Here is a 14,032-nt window from a genome sequence, read left to right as displayed (position 1 = left end):
ATAGAATTTTGGCTTTTATCTCAGAATTGTTGAATTTCTCCTTTGATCTCAGAGTTATAGAATTTTGGCTTTGATCTCAGAGTTATAGAATTTTGCCTTTGATTTCAGAGTTATAGAGGTTTGCCTTTGATCTCAGAGTTATAGAATTTTGCCTTTGATCTCAGAATTCTTGAATTTTGCATTTGATCTCAGATTTATAGAATTTTGGCTTTGATCTCAGAATTATAGAAAAAACAATTGTTACAGCAGTTGAAGATCTTCTTGAATTTTGCCTTTGATCTCAGAGTTATAGAATTTTGCTTTGATCTCAGAGTTATAGAATTTTTGCTTTGATCTCAGAATTCTTGAATTTTGGCTTTGATCTCAGAGTCAAAGAATTTTGGCTTTGATCTCAGAATTATAGAATTTTGCCTATGATGTCAGAATTATAGAATTTTGGCTTTGATCTCAGAGTTATAGAATTTAACCTTTGATCTCAGCATTCTTAAATTTTGGCTTGGATCTCAGAGTTACAGAATTTTGGCTTTGATCTCAGAGTTACAGAAGTTTGGCTTTGATCTCAGAATCAAAGAAAAAACATTTGTTACAGCAGTTCAAGATCTTGTTGAATTTTGGCTTTGATCTCAAAGTTATAGAATTTTGACTTTGATCTCAGAATTATTTAATTTTCCCTTTATCTCAGAGTTATTGAATTTTGGCTTTGATCTCAGCGTATATAATTTTGGCTTTGATCTCAGAGTCAAAGAATTTTGCCTTTGATCTCAGAGTTATAGAATTTTGTCTTTGATCTCAGAGTCATAGAATAATTTGGCTTGGCTTTCATCTGAGAGTTATAGAATTTTGGCTTTGATCTAAGAGTCATAGAATTTTGCCTTTGATCTCAGAGTTATAGAATTTTGGCTTTTATCTCAGAATTGTTGAATTTCTCCTTTGATCTCAGATTTATAGAATTTTGGCTTTGATCTCAGACTCATATAATTTTTCCTTTCATCTCAGAATTACAGAATTTTTGCCTTTGATCTCAGAGTCATAGAATTTTGGCTTTGATCTCAAAATTCTTGAATTTTCCCTATATCTCAGAATCATAGAATCTTGGCTTTGATCTCAGAGTTATACAATTTTGTCTTATATCTCAGAGTCACAGAATTTTTGCTTTTATCTCAGAATTGTTGAATTTTGGCTTTGATCTCAGAATTATTTAATTTTCCCTTTATCTCAGAGTTGTTGAATTTTGGCTTTGATCTCAGAGTCAAAGAATTTTGCCTTTGATCTCAGAGTTATAGAATTTTGTCTTTGATCTCAGAGTTACGGAATTTAGGCTTTGATCTCAGAGTCATAGAATTTTGGCTTGCTTTCATCTGAGAGTTATAGAATTTTGGCTTTGATCTCAGAATTGTTGAATTTTGCCTTTGATCTCAGAATTATAGAATTTTGGCTTTGATCTCAGAGTTATAGAATTTTGGCTTTGATCTCAGAATTCTTGAATTCTGCCTTTGATCTCAGAGTTATAGAATTTTGTCTTTGATCTCAGAGTTACGGAATTTGGGCTTTGATCTCAGAGTCATAGAATTTTGCCTTTGATCTCAGAGTTATATAATTTTGGCTTTTATCTCAGAATTGTTGAATTTCTCCTTTGATCTCAGAGTTATAGAATTTTGGCTTTGATCTCAGAGTTATAGAATTTTGCCTTTGATTTCAGAGTTATAGAGGTTTGACTTTGATCTCAGACTTATAGAATTTTTCCTTTCATCTCAGAATTACAGAATATTTGCCTTTGATCTCAGAGTCATAGAATCTTGGCTTTGATCTCAGAATTAAAGAATTTTGCTTTGATCTCAGAATCATAGAATTTCGGCTTTTATCTCAGAATCACAGAAAAAACATTTGTTACAGCAGTTCAAGATCTTTTTGAATTTTGCCTTTGAACTCAATAGAATTTTGGCTTTGATCTCAGAGTTATAGAATTTAACCTTTGATCTCAGCATTCTTGAATTTTGGCTTTGATCTCAGAGTTACAGAAGTTTGGCTTTGATCTCAGAATCATAGAAAAAACATTTGTTACAGCAGTTCAAGATCTTATTGAATTTTTGCTTTGATCTCAAAGTTATAGAATTTTGACTTTGATCTCAGAATTCTTTAATTTTCCCTTTATATCAGAGTAATTGAATTTTGGCTTTGATCTCAGTGTATATAATTTTGCCTTTGATCTCAGAGTCATAGAATTTTGGCTTTTATCTCAGAATTCTTGAATTTTGGCTTTTATCTCAGAATTTTTGAATTTTGCCTTTGATCTCAGAATTATAGAATTTTGGCTTTGATCTAAGAGTTACAGAAGTTTGGCTTGGATCTCAGAATTATAGAATTTTGGCTTTGATGTCAGAATTATAGAATTTTGGCTGTGATCATCAGAATTATATAAAAAACATTTGTTACAGCAGTTCAAGATCTTGTTGAATTTTGGCTTTGATCTCAGACTTATAGAATTTTTCCTTTCATCTCAGAATTACAGAATTTTTGCCTTTGATCTCAGTAATAGAATCTTGGCTTTGAGCTCAGAGTTAAAGAATTTTGCTTTGATCTCAGAATCACAGAATTTCGGCTTTTATCTCAGAATCATAGAAAAAACATTTGTTACAGCAGTTCAAGATCTTGTTGAATTTTGCCTTTGAACTCAGAGTCATAGAATTTTGGCTTTGATCTCAGAGTTATAGAATTTAACCTTTGATCTCAGCATTCTTGAATTTTGGCTTTGATCTCAGAGTTACAGAAGTTTGGCTTTGATCTCAGAATCATAGAAAAAACATTTGTTACAGCAGTTCAAGATCTTATTGAATTTTGGCTGATCTCAAAGTTATAGAATTTTGACTTTGATCTCAGAATTCTTTAATTTTCCCTTTATATCAGAGTAATTGAATTTTGGGTTTGATCTCAGCGTATATCATTTTAGTTTTGATCTCAGAGTTATACAATTTTGTCTTTGATCTCAGAGTCACAGAATTTTTGCTTTTATCTCAGAATTGTTGAATTTTGGCTTTGATCTCAGAATTATTTAATTTTCCCTTTATCTCAGAGTTATTGAATTTTGGCTTTGATCTCAGCGTATATAATTTTGGCTTTGATCTCAGAGTCAAAGAATTTTGCCTTTGATCTCAGAGTTATAGAATTTTGTCTTTGATCTCAGAGTTACGGAATTTAGGCTTTGATCTCAGAGTCATAGAATTTTGGCTTGCTTTCATCTGAGAGTTATAGAATTTTGGCTTTGATCTCAGAGTCATAGAATTTTGCCTTTGATCTCAGAGTTATAGAATTTTGGCTTTTATTTCAGAATTGTTGAATTTCTCCTTTGATCTCAGAGTTATAGAATTTTGGCTTTGATCTCAGAGTTATAGAATTTTGCCTTTGATTTCAGAGTTATAGAGGTTTGACTTTGATCTCAGACTTATAGAATTTTTCCTTTCATCTCAGAATTACAGAATTTTTGCCTTTGATCTCAGAGTCATAGAATCTTGGCTTTGATCTCAGAATTAAAGAATTTTGCTTTGATCTCAGAATCATAGAATTTCGGCTTTTATCTCAGAATCACAGAAAAAACATTTGTTACAGCAGTTCAAGATCTTTTTGAATTTTGCCTTTGAACTCAATAGAATTTTGGCTTTGATCTCAGAGTTATAGAATTTAACCTTTGATCTCAGCATTCTTGAATTTTGGCTTTGATCTCAGAGTTACAGAAGTTTGGCTTTGATCTCAGAATCATAGAAAAAACATTTGTTACAGCAGTTCAAGATCTTATTGAATTTTTGCTTTGATCTCAAAGTTATAGAATTTTGACTTTGATCTCAGAATTCTTTAATTTTCCCTTTATATCAGAGTAATTGAATTTTGGCTTTGATCTCAGTGTATATAATTTTGCCTTTGATCTCAGAGTCATAGAATTTTGGCTTTTATCTCAGAATTCTTGAATTTTGGTTTTTATCTCAGAATTTTTGAATTTTGCCTTTGATCTCAGAATTATAGAATTTTGGCTTTGATCTAAGAGTTACAGAAGTTTGGCTTGGATCTCAGAATTATAGAATTTTGGCTGTGATCTCAGAATTATATAAAAAACATTTGTTACAGCAGTTCAAGATCTTGTTGAATTTTGGCTTTGATCTCAGACTTATAGAATTTTTCCTTTCATCTCAGAATTACAGAATTTTTGCCTTTGATCTCAGTAATAGAATCTTGGCTTTGAGCTCAGAGTTAAAGAATTTTGCTTTGATCTCAGAATCACAGAATTTGGCTTTTATCTCAGAATCATAGAAAAAACATTTGTTACAGCAGTTCAAGAACTTGTTGAATTTTGCCTTTGAACTCAGAGTCATAGAATTTTGGCTTTGATCTCAGAGTTATAGAATTTAACCTTTGATCTCAGCATTCTTGAATTTTGGCTTTGATCTCAGAGTTACAGAAGTTTGGCTTTGATCTCAGAATCATAGAAAAAACATTTGTTACAGCAGTTCAAGATCTTATTGAATTTTGGCTGATCTCAAAGTTATAGAACTTTGACTTTGATCTCAGAATTCTTTAATTTTCCCTTTATATCAGAGTAATTGAATTTTGGGTTTGATCTCAGCGTATATCATTTTAGTTTTGATCTCAGAGTTATACAATTTTGTCTTTGATCTCAGAGTCACAGAATTTTTGCTTTTATCTCAGAATTGTTGAATTTTGGCTTTGATCTCAGAATTATTTAATTTTCCCTTTATCTCAGAGTTATTGAATTTTGGCTTTGATCTCAGCGTATATAATTTTGGCTTTGATCTCAGAGTCAAAGAATTTTGCCTTTGATCTCAGAGTTATAGAATTTTGTCTTTGATCTCAGAGTTACGGAATTTAGGCTTTGATCTCAGAGTCATAGAATTTTGGCTTGCTTTCATCTGAGAGTTATAGAATTTTGGCTTTGATCTCAGAGTTATAGAATTTTGGCTTTTATTTCAGAATTGTTGAATTTCTCCTTTGATCTCAGAGTTATAGAATTTTGGCTTTGATCTCAGAGTTATAGAATTTTGCCTTTGATTTCAGAGTTATAGAGGTTTGGCTTTGATCTCAGACTTATAGAATTTTTCCTTTCATCTCAGAATTACAGAATTTTTGCCTTTGATCTAAGAGTCATAGAATTTTGGCTTTGATCTCAGAGTTATAGAATTTAACCTTTGATCTCAGCATTCTTGAATTTTGGCTTTGATCTCAGAGTTACAGAAGTCTGGCTTTGATCTCAGAATCATAGAAAAAACATTTGTTACAGCAGTTCAAGATCTTATTGAATTTTGGCTTTGATCTCAAAGTTATAGAATTTTGACTTTGATCTCAGAATTCTTTAATTTTCCCTTTATATCAGAGTAATTGAATTTTGGGTTTGATCTCAGCGTATATAATTTTGGCTTTGATCTCAGAGTTATACAATTTTGTCTTTGATCTCAGAGTCACAGAATTTTTGCTTTTATCTCAGAATTGTTGAATTTTGGCTTTTATCTCAGAATTGTTGAATTTTGCCTTTGATCTCAGAGTTATACAATTTTGTCTTTGATCTCAGAGTCACAGATTTTTTGCTTTTATCTCAGAATTGTTGAATTTTGGCTTTTATCTCAGAATTTTTGAATTTTGCCTTTGATCTCAGAATTATAGAATTTTGGCTTTGATCTAAGAGTTACAGAAGTTTGGCTTGGATCTCAGAATTATAGAATTTTGGCTTTGATGTCAGAATTATAGAATTTTGGCTGTGATCTCAGAATTATATAAAAAACATTTGTTACAGCAGTTCAAGATCTTGTTGAATTTTGGCTTTGATCTCAGAGTCTTAGATGAAAGCCAAAATTCAACAACTCTGAGATCAAAGCCAAAATTCTCAGAATTCTTGAATTTTCCCTATATCTCAGAGTCATAGAACCTTTGCTTTGATCTCAGAGTTACCGGATTTTGATTTGATCTCAGAATTATAGAATTTTGGCTTTGATCTCAGAGTTATAGAATTTTGGCTTTGATCTCAGAATCATAGAATTTTGCCTTGGATCTCAGAATTATAGAATTTTGGTTTTGATGTCAGAATTATAGAAAAAACATTTGTTACAGCAGTTCAAGATCTTCTTGATTTTTGTCTTTGATCTCAGAATGATAGAATTTTGCCTTTGGTCTCAGAAGTCTTGAGTTTTTGCTTTTATCTCAGAGTTATAGAATTTTGGCTTTGATCTCAGAGTTATAGAATATTGGCTTTGATCTCAGAGTTATAGAATTTTGGCTTTTATCTCAGAGTTATAGAATTTTGGCTTTGATCTCAGAGTTATAGAATTTTAGCTTTGATCTCAGAATTACAGAATTTTGCCTTCGATCTCAGAATTATAGAATTTTGCCTTTCATCTCAGAATTATAGAATTTTGCCTTTGATTTCAGAGTTATAGAATTTTGACTTAGATCTCAGAATTCTTGAATTTTGTCTTTGTGGTCCCAAAGCCTTCCAAAAACTAGAGACTACTTGGGTTATAGGTGGGTTGTAGTGAACCAAGCAGAATTACTCAGTTAACCAGGTAACTTCTAAAATAGTATGCCCTGACTTTTGTCAATAAATTATCACGTTTCCTTTTATGGCCAAAAATGATTCGTTTCAGGATTTAACTACAACATTGTTTTACATGCTATTGTTTCTAATAAAGTATTTTAAAAATAAAAAATAAATCTGCTAGGGTTAATCTAAGAATTCTTGAATTTTGCCTTTGATCTCAGAGTTACAGAATTTTGGCTTTGATCTCAGAATTATAGAATTTTGGCTTTGATCTCAGAATCCTTGAATTTTGCCTTTGATCTCAGAGTTATAGAATTTTGGCTTTGATCTCAGAATTATGGAATTTTGGCTTTGATCTCAGAATCCTTGAATTTTGCCTTTGATCTCAGAGTTATAGAATTTTGGCTTTGATCTCAGAATTATAGAATTTTGGCTTTGATCTCAGAATTCTTGAATTTTGCCTTTTATCTCAGAGTTATAGAATATTGGCTTTGATCTCAGAGTTATAGAATTTTGGCTTTGATCTCAGAATAAAAGAATTTTGCCTTTGATCTCAGAATTCTTTAATTTTGCCTTTGATCTCAGAGTTATAGAATTTTGGCTTTTATCTCAGGGTTATAGAATTTTTGCTTTGATCTCAGAATTATAGAATTTTGCCTTTGATCTCAGAATTCTTGAATTTTGCCTTTGATCTCAGAGTTTTAGAATTTTGGCTTTGATGTCAAAACTATAGAATTTTGGCTCTGATCTCAGAATTATGGAAAAAACAGTTGTTACAGCAGTTCAAAATCTTTGTGAATTTTGCCTTTGATCTCAGAGTTATAGAATTTTGGCTTTGATCTCAGAACTATAGAATCTTTGCTTTGATCTCAGAATTTTTGAATTTTGCCTTTGTGGTCCCAAAGCCTTCCAAAAACTAGAGACTAGGTGGGTTCTAGGTGGGTTGTAGTGAACCAAGCAGAATTACTCAGTTAACCAGGTAACTTCTAAAATAGTATTCCATGACTTTTGTCAATAAATTATCACATGTTTCCTTTTACGGCCAAAAATGATTCGTTTCAGGATTTAACTACAACATTGTTTTACATGCTATTGTTTCTAATAAAGTATTTTAAAAAAAATAATAAAATCTGCTATGGTTAATCTAAGAATTCCTGAATTTTGCCTTTGATCTCAGAGTTACAGAATTTTGGCTTTGATCTCAGAATCCTTGAATTTTGCCTTTGATCTCAGAGTTATATAATTTTGGCTTTGATCTCAGAATTATAGAATTTTGGCTTTGATCTCAGAATTCTTGAATTCTGCCTTTGATCTCAGAGTTATAGAATTTTGGTTTTGATCTCAGAATTATAGAATTCTGGCTTTAATCTCAGAGTTCCAGAACTATGACATGTAGTACGAGCAAAAGTCAGTATCTACAGTCAGTGTGAGCAGTGTGGTTGTGGGCTTCTGCAGATAGGAGGGGGTGCAACAGGGTGGATCCCATGGAAGACAGCTCTCTGATATAAAGGGCTCATTAGATTTGCCCTTTTTACTGGTGTACAGGTATTTTCAATTATGCATCTTATTACACAGAGACTCAGACTGAACTTGGACAGTGTCGCTGAACTAACTGTTAATTCAACATATGTGATACGTATGTGACGGTATTTGAGGAGTGTTTTCGGCTGTTATTACTACCTGGTTTGCTTTGTACTGCAGACATGCAAGCCTGTGTCTGCTCCCATTGAGATTGGAAATGAGATCAACTTTGTGGTCCCAAAGGTGTGAGGATGTAAAATTTGAGCCATGTGTGTCAGTCACTCTCAGATTTATAAAACATAAACAATGCGATATGGAATTTTGAGATAAGACATGATAAGATAAACTTTATTGATTCCACACCAGCTAAAAACATTTGTTACAGCAGTTCAAGATACACAAAATTATAATAAATAAGAAAATACACATTAAATAAGAAATGAAATAGAAAAATACAAGACATAATAGAAATAAAAATAAGCATCATATTTAGACTATATATACCCTCATATACTTATATTGTAAAAAAGGAACATTGCCCAGAGATAACTGCACAGATTATTTTAAGTGTAAAAATAAATATAATTGCACATATAATACAAAATATAATACAAATCACATTACGGCAAAAAAAAAAAAAAAAAAAGCCACACAATTCAGTTTATTGCAAGTGCCCACATTTATTTTTGCCCAAAATAAAGTGAAATAGCCCACTATTCATGGGAAATTGCCGGGAAGCTTTGGTTTTGTATATCAGTCAGACACCAGCCTTCCAAAAACTAGAGACTAGGTGGGTTGTAGTGAACCAAGCAGGATTACTCAGTTAACCAGGTAACTTCTAAAATAGTATGCAATGACTTTTTGTTAATAAATGATCACGTTTCCTTTTATGGACAAAAATGATTCGTTTCAGGATTTAACTACAATTTTTTTTACAAGCTATTGTTTCTAATAAAGTATTTGAAAAAAAAAAAAAGTTTCTACTAGGTTTAACCTCAGAATTCTTGAATTTTGCCTTTGATGTCAGAGTTATATAATTTTGGCTTTGATCTCAGAGTTATAAAATTCTGGCTTTAATCTCAGAGTTCTAGAACTATGACCTGTAGTACGAGCAAAAGTCAGTATCTACAGTCAGTGTGAGCAGTGTGGTTGTGGGCTTCTGCAGATTGAGGGGGTGCAACAGGGTGGAAGACAGCTCTCTGATATAGAGGGCTCATCAGATTAGCCCTTTATACTGGTGTACAGGTATTTTCAATTATGCATCTGATTACACAGGGACTCAGACTGAACTTGGACAGAATCGCTGAACTAATTGTTAATTCACCGTCTATGATACGTGTGTGACGGTACTTGAGGAGTGTTTTCGGCTGTTATTAGTACCTGGTTTGCTTTGTGCTGCACACATGGAAGCCTGTGTCTGCTCTCATTGAGATTGGAAATGAGATAAACTTTGTGGTCCCGAAGGTGTGAGGATGTAAAATTTGAGCCATGTGTGTCAGTTACTCTCAGATTGCCCCGAAGTTGCAAATGCCAGGTTGATATCATGTTTGATCAGAGTCCGTCAATCATGAACGACTGCACAACATGGCTCATTTGCTTCTCACATCAGAAAGGACGTGAAACCAACAGCCATCTCACTCATGGTTAAAACTAAAAACCACCATTGACAGTATAAGGGCCCACCCATGGACATGACATCCGCTGTCCTCCTAGGGCCAGATGGGCCCCAGTGCACCAGCAGTACATATTCCACTGACACCTCGTGGCCCTGAAGGTGTGAGGATGTAAAATTTGAGCCAGGTGTAGCAGTAAGTCTCAGTAAGAAGGTTGATTTCATATTTGATCAACATCAAGCATCATCATCATTTACTGACAGTTCTCACATCAGAACAGCAGGGCTTGGGAGTGTTCAGCAACAGTCTTTTAAGTCATGGTTTCAAATTATGAACCAGCACAAAAATTACACCTAGCCAACCAACATAAAGCAGCTTTTTCTAATACTACCCAGTTTGCTGCTTGGTGCTGCAGAGATGTGAGCCTGTGTCTGCTCTCATTGGCTGTAGCTCATTTCATGGCTGCCCGACACCATCAGATATTTAACTTAGATATTTTACAAGAATGAGGATTTATTGAGAGTGGGAAAAGAGACAAACACCTTATGGCCACGAAGGTGTGAGGATGTAAAATTTTAGCCATGTGTGTCAGTCTCAGACTGCCCCGGGAGTGCAAGTAACATGATGATATCATGTTTGATCAAGAAGAGGAGTGAGTTATCATTGAATGACTGCACAACATGGCTCATTTAGTTAATCGGAAAGGAGGCGAAACCAACAGCCATCTTACTCATGGATAAAACTATAAACTACCATTGACAGTATATATAAGGGCCCACCCACATGGGCCCTTTTTAATCAGCTGGGCCCCGATGCATTGAACCAGGTGCACATATAATACTGACACCTTGTGACCCTGAAGGTGTGAGGATGTAAAATTTGAGCCATGTGTATGAGTCAGTCTCAGAAAGGAGGTTCATATCATATTTGATCAACGTCAAGTCACACGAAAACCCTAAAGTTGCAAATGCCAGATCAGCCTCTGTCATTAATAAACGACTGCACAACATTGCTCAGTTAGTACCTCAGATAGGATGCGAAACCAACAGCCATCCCACTCATGGTTATAACTATGAATCACCATTGACAGTATATAAAAGGGCCCACCCACATGGGCCCTTTTAATCAGCTGGGCCCCGATGCATTGAGCCAGCTGCACGTATACCACTGACACCTTGTGACCCGAAGGTATGAGTATGTAAAATTTGAACCATGTGTATCAGTCAGTCTCAGATTGCCCCGGAGTTACAAATGCACAGTTGCATGCATCATATTTGATCAACATCAAGTCACCAGAAATCATCATTGACTGACTGTACAACATGGTTCATTTAGTTCTCACATGAGAAAGGACGTGAAACAAACAGCCATCTCACTCATGGTTAAAATTATGAATTACCATTGACAGTATATATAAGGGCCCATTCCAATGGGCCATTATATATACTTTTATCAGCTGGCCCTGGTGCATTGAGCCAGCTGCACCAGCAGTGTTTACACCACTGACACCTTGTGGCCCTGAAGGTGTGAGGATGTAAAATTTGAGCCATGTGTATCAGTCAGTCTCAGAAGTCAGGTCGATATCATATTAGATCAATGAAATACAAGAATCATCATTGAATGACTGTTCAACATGGTTCATTTAGTTTTCATATCAGAAGAGCAGGGCTTATGAGTGTTCAGCAACAGTCTTTAGAGTCATGGTTTCAAATTATATATCAGCACAAAATTACAATTAGACGACCAACATAAAGCAGCTTGTTCTGAACACATTTCAAACACTAAAACACTGAACATGCTGAATATTTGCAATTTAAACGTAAATTTACTTTCAAACACAAGCCGCGCACTGCATGATGGGGAAATGTGCAAATTAATAACTGACTGTCAAATAAAAAATTGTAACATAATTTTGCAGCAGCAGCCTTGCTAGCATAAAGTTAACTTCCTGGGTCGTCGGAGGGGAGCGGAGCAGGGAAACAGAGTTATTCCTCGTGGAAAACTTTCAAACTTTCACTCTCCAAAAATAGGTTTAACATCCTACTTGTTGGTCAGTTATTATTCCTCGTGGAAAACTTTAGATTTTGATTGAAAAACACACGGAAAATTATTAATATAAATGTTTTTAATTATTTTATTATTCGCCAAATGACCGTTATATGAGCGGGATCGTAGCTGAAGCTAAATATTGAACGGGGGTCCCAGTGGGCGGCAGACTCACAGCTTAACCCGACAGCTAGACTGACTCAACCCTGTACTTATAACCTATTTATTTATTTATTTATTTATTTATTTATTTATTTATTTATTCAAGCAAAACGAGAAACAACGCACATTTTCCTGAGTTGTACTAAAACGGCACATTAGTCTACCTCGACCACAACAGATTAAGAGTCCAAACACACCAGCAGCTCATCAAATGTTATAATAATCTACTTAAAAGACTGAGAGAGAAACAGCCGAGGCCACACAAAACGGGACGAAGTCAGCACACTTCCCTAATCGACCCTGTTATTAAACATATTTATACTCACCATTGGTGTTAAACCACAATCTGCCAGTCGTTGTTTAAAAACCAGAAAATATAGATTTCTTTGGACCTCTTCACCAGATTTATTAAATGGTTTTATTATATTATATTATTTCCTACCATATTCATTGTTTTCTGCTTGTATTTGTGGATCAAATTGACTTTTTAGCACATGTGCTTTATTATTAAGTCCTCCTCTCACCAATTTGGTTTTCTAGTCCATCTCTTTCCTGTTTTTTACCATAAGCCAGCTTTATGAGATAAAAAATCATGTACAAGTTGAAGTTAAAGCCAAATACCTATATCGAAACTTGTATTTTACTGGTTTAAATTGTCTTTAAATCCAGTAAATGTATTTTTCTTGAAAGCTGCAGTCTGTTAAAGGTCCAGTGTGTGTGAGGATCTATTGGTAGAAGTAGAATTCAATACTCATAGGTATGTTTTCATTCGTGTATAATCACCTAAAACTGTGTTTTTGTTAGCCGTTTTTACCTCCAGAGGCTGCGGGTCCTCTTCCACAGAGGCCACCATACACAGCCATGTTTCTAGCCCAGAAAGGACAAACCAAACACTGACTCTAGATAGGGCATTGAGTGTTTTGATTGGAAGGCTGAGCTGCATTCAAATCATTGCAATCTGCATATTTGCAGTGTTATTATGAAATGGGTTTCTATGGCGACATTAATGGGAAAAGTTGTGTGTTACAGTTTTTCTCCTTTGTTTACACACAGAAAAATACGCACACAATTCATGTATCAAGTCACATTTTTGCAAAAGTCTAAAGACTTCGCTGGCTTAAGTTTCTTTTTGATAAGCTTATAGGCTCAGGTAAGCTCTTAGTTATGTTGCTAAACTCTGAACTGAACTGAATATTTTATTATGATTTGGTCTTATATTAATAAAACTGAAACAGCTATTATAAGATTTTGTTCTGAATGGTTTTAATTGGATGTACACTAAAGGTGACTGGGTCATATCACAATATCATAATGACTTCATTCACAAAAACATGTTTTCACAATTTATTTTTTTATTAAAATCTCTCAAAGGAAACAAATTCAGATCAAACAGATACAATAAAAACACATTTCCAGTTAGCTTTAGCTCAAAATCAAAAAAGTAATGTAACATATCCAACATATTCTTGATGTCAGTGATATCAACCTTGTTTGTACACTCTGCAGCACTACAGTACATTATAATGTGGTTTTGTTATACATTTTTTTTTTTTTAGCAAAGATAGAGATTATTCTGTAATTTGCATATTGCACTTACAATAATATTGTGATTAATTGTGCAGCATTACTCTCTGCATGATTGACCACTTTAGTAAGACTAAACTGACCTGTTTTAGTCCGCGCTGCCACCAATATTGTTTACCTGCTCATTTTAAGAAATTCACTAACTTTAGCTCCTGTAAAAGTTTATAAAGACATATTTTTGATTTAGTCTTTTCCCTTCAATGTTGATTTCCTCAAAACATACATGGAATAATAAACATACTGTTATTTCGCATTAAAAAAAAACTGGTTCTGATTAAATAATAGTAAAACAATCAACACAATATAACAAATCTGTCAACCACACTTCTGTGTATAGAGGATGCTAAATATGCTAACAAGAAATACATATCAAGGTACATTAGTCAGCACCGTATCTGCAATTTAAAGTCTTGTTAAAGGTTATATGACAGAGGAGGCTGGTCCATGGAGGCAGAGGAGGTTGCTCCTCATCTATTTTTTGAGAGGCAAGAAGGAGATAAAAAAATATTAAAAGAGTAACTGGTTGAAATCTATTACCAAATATCAGATTTATAAAACTATTGTTCTCTCT

Source organism: Dicentrarchus labrax, unplaced genomic scaffold, assembly GCF_905237075.1.
Source record: "Dicentrarchus labrax unplaced genomic scaffold, dlabrax2021, whole genome shotgun sequence".
Taxonomy (NCBI): Eukaryota; Metazoa; Chordata; class Actinopteri; family Moronidae; genus Dicentrarchus; species Dicentrarchus labrax.
Note: the sequence above shows the minus strand (reverse complement) of the source record.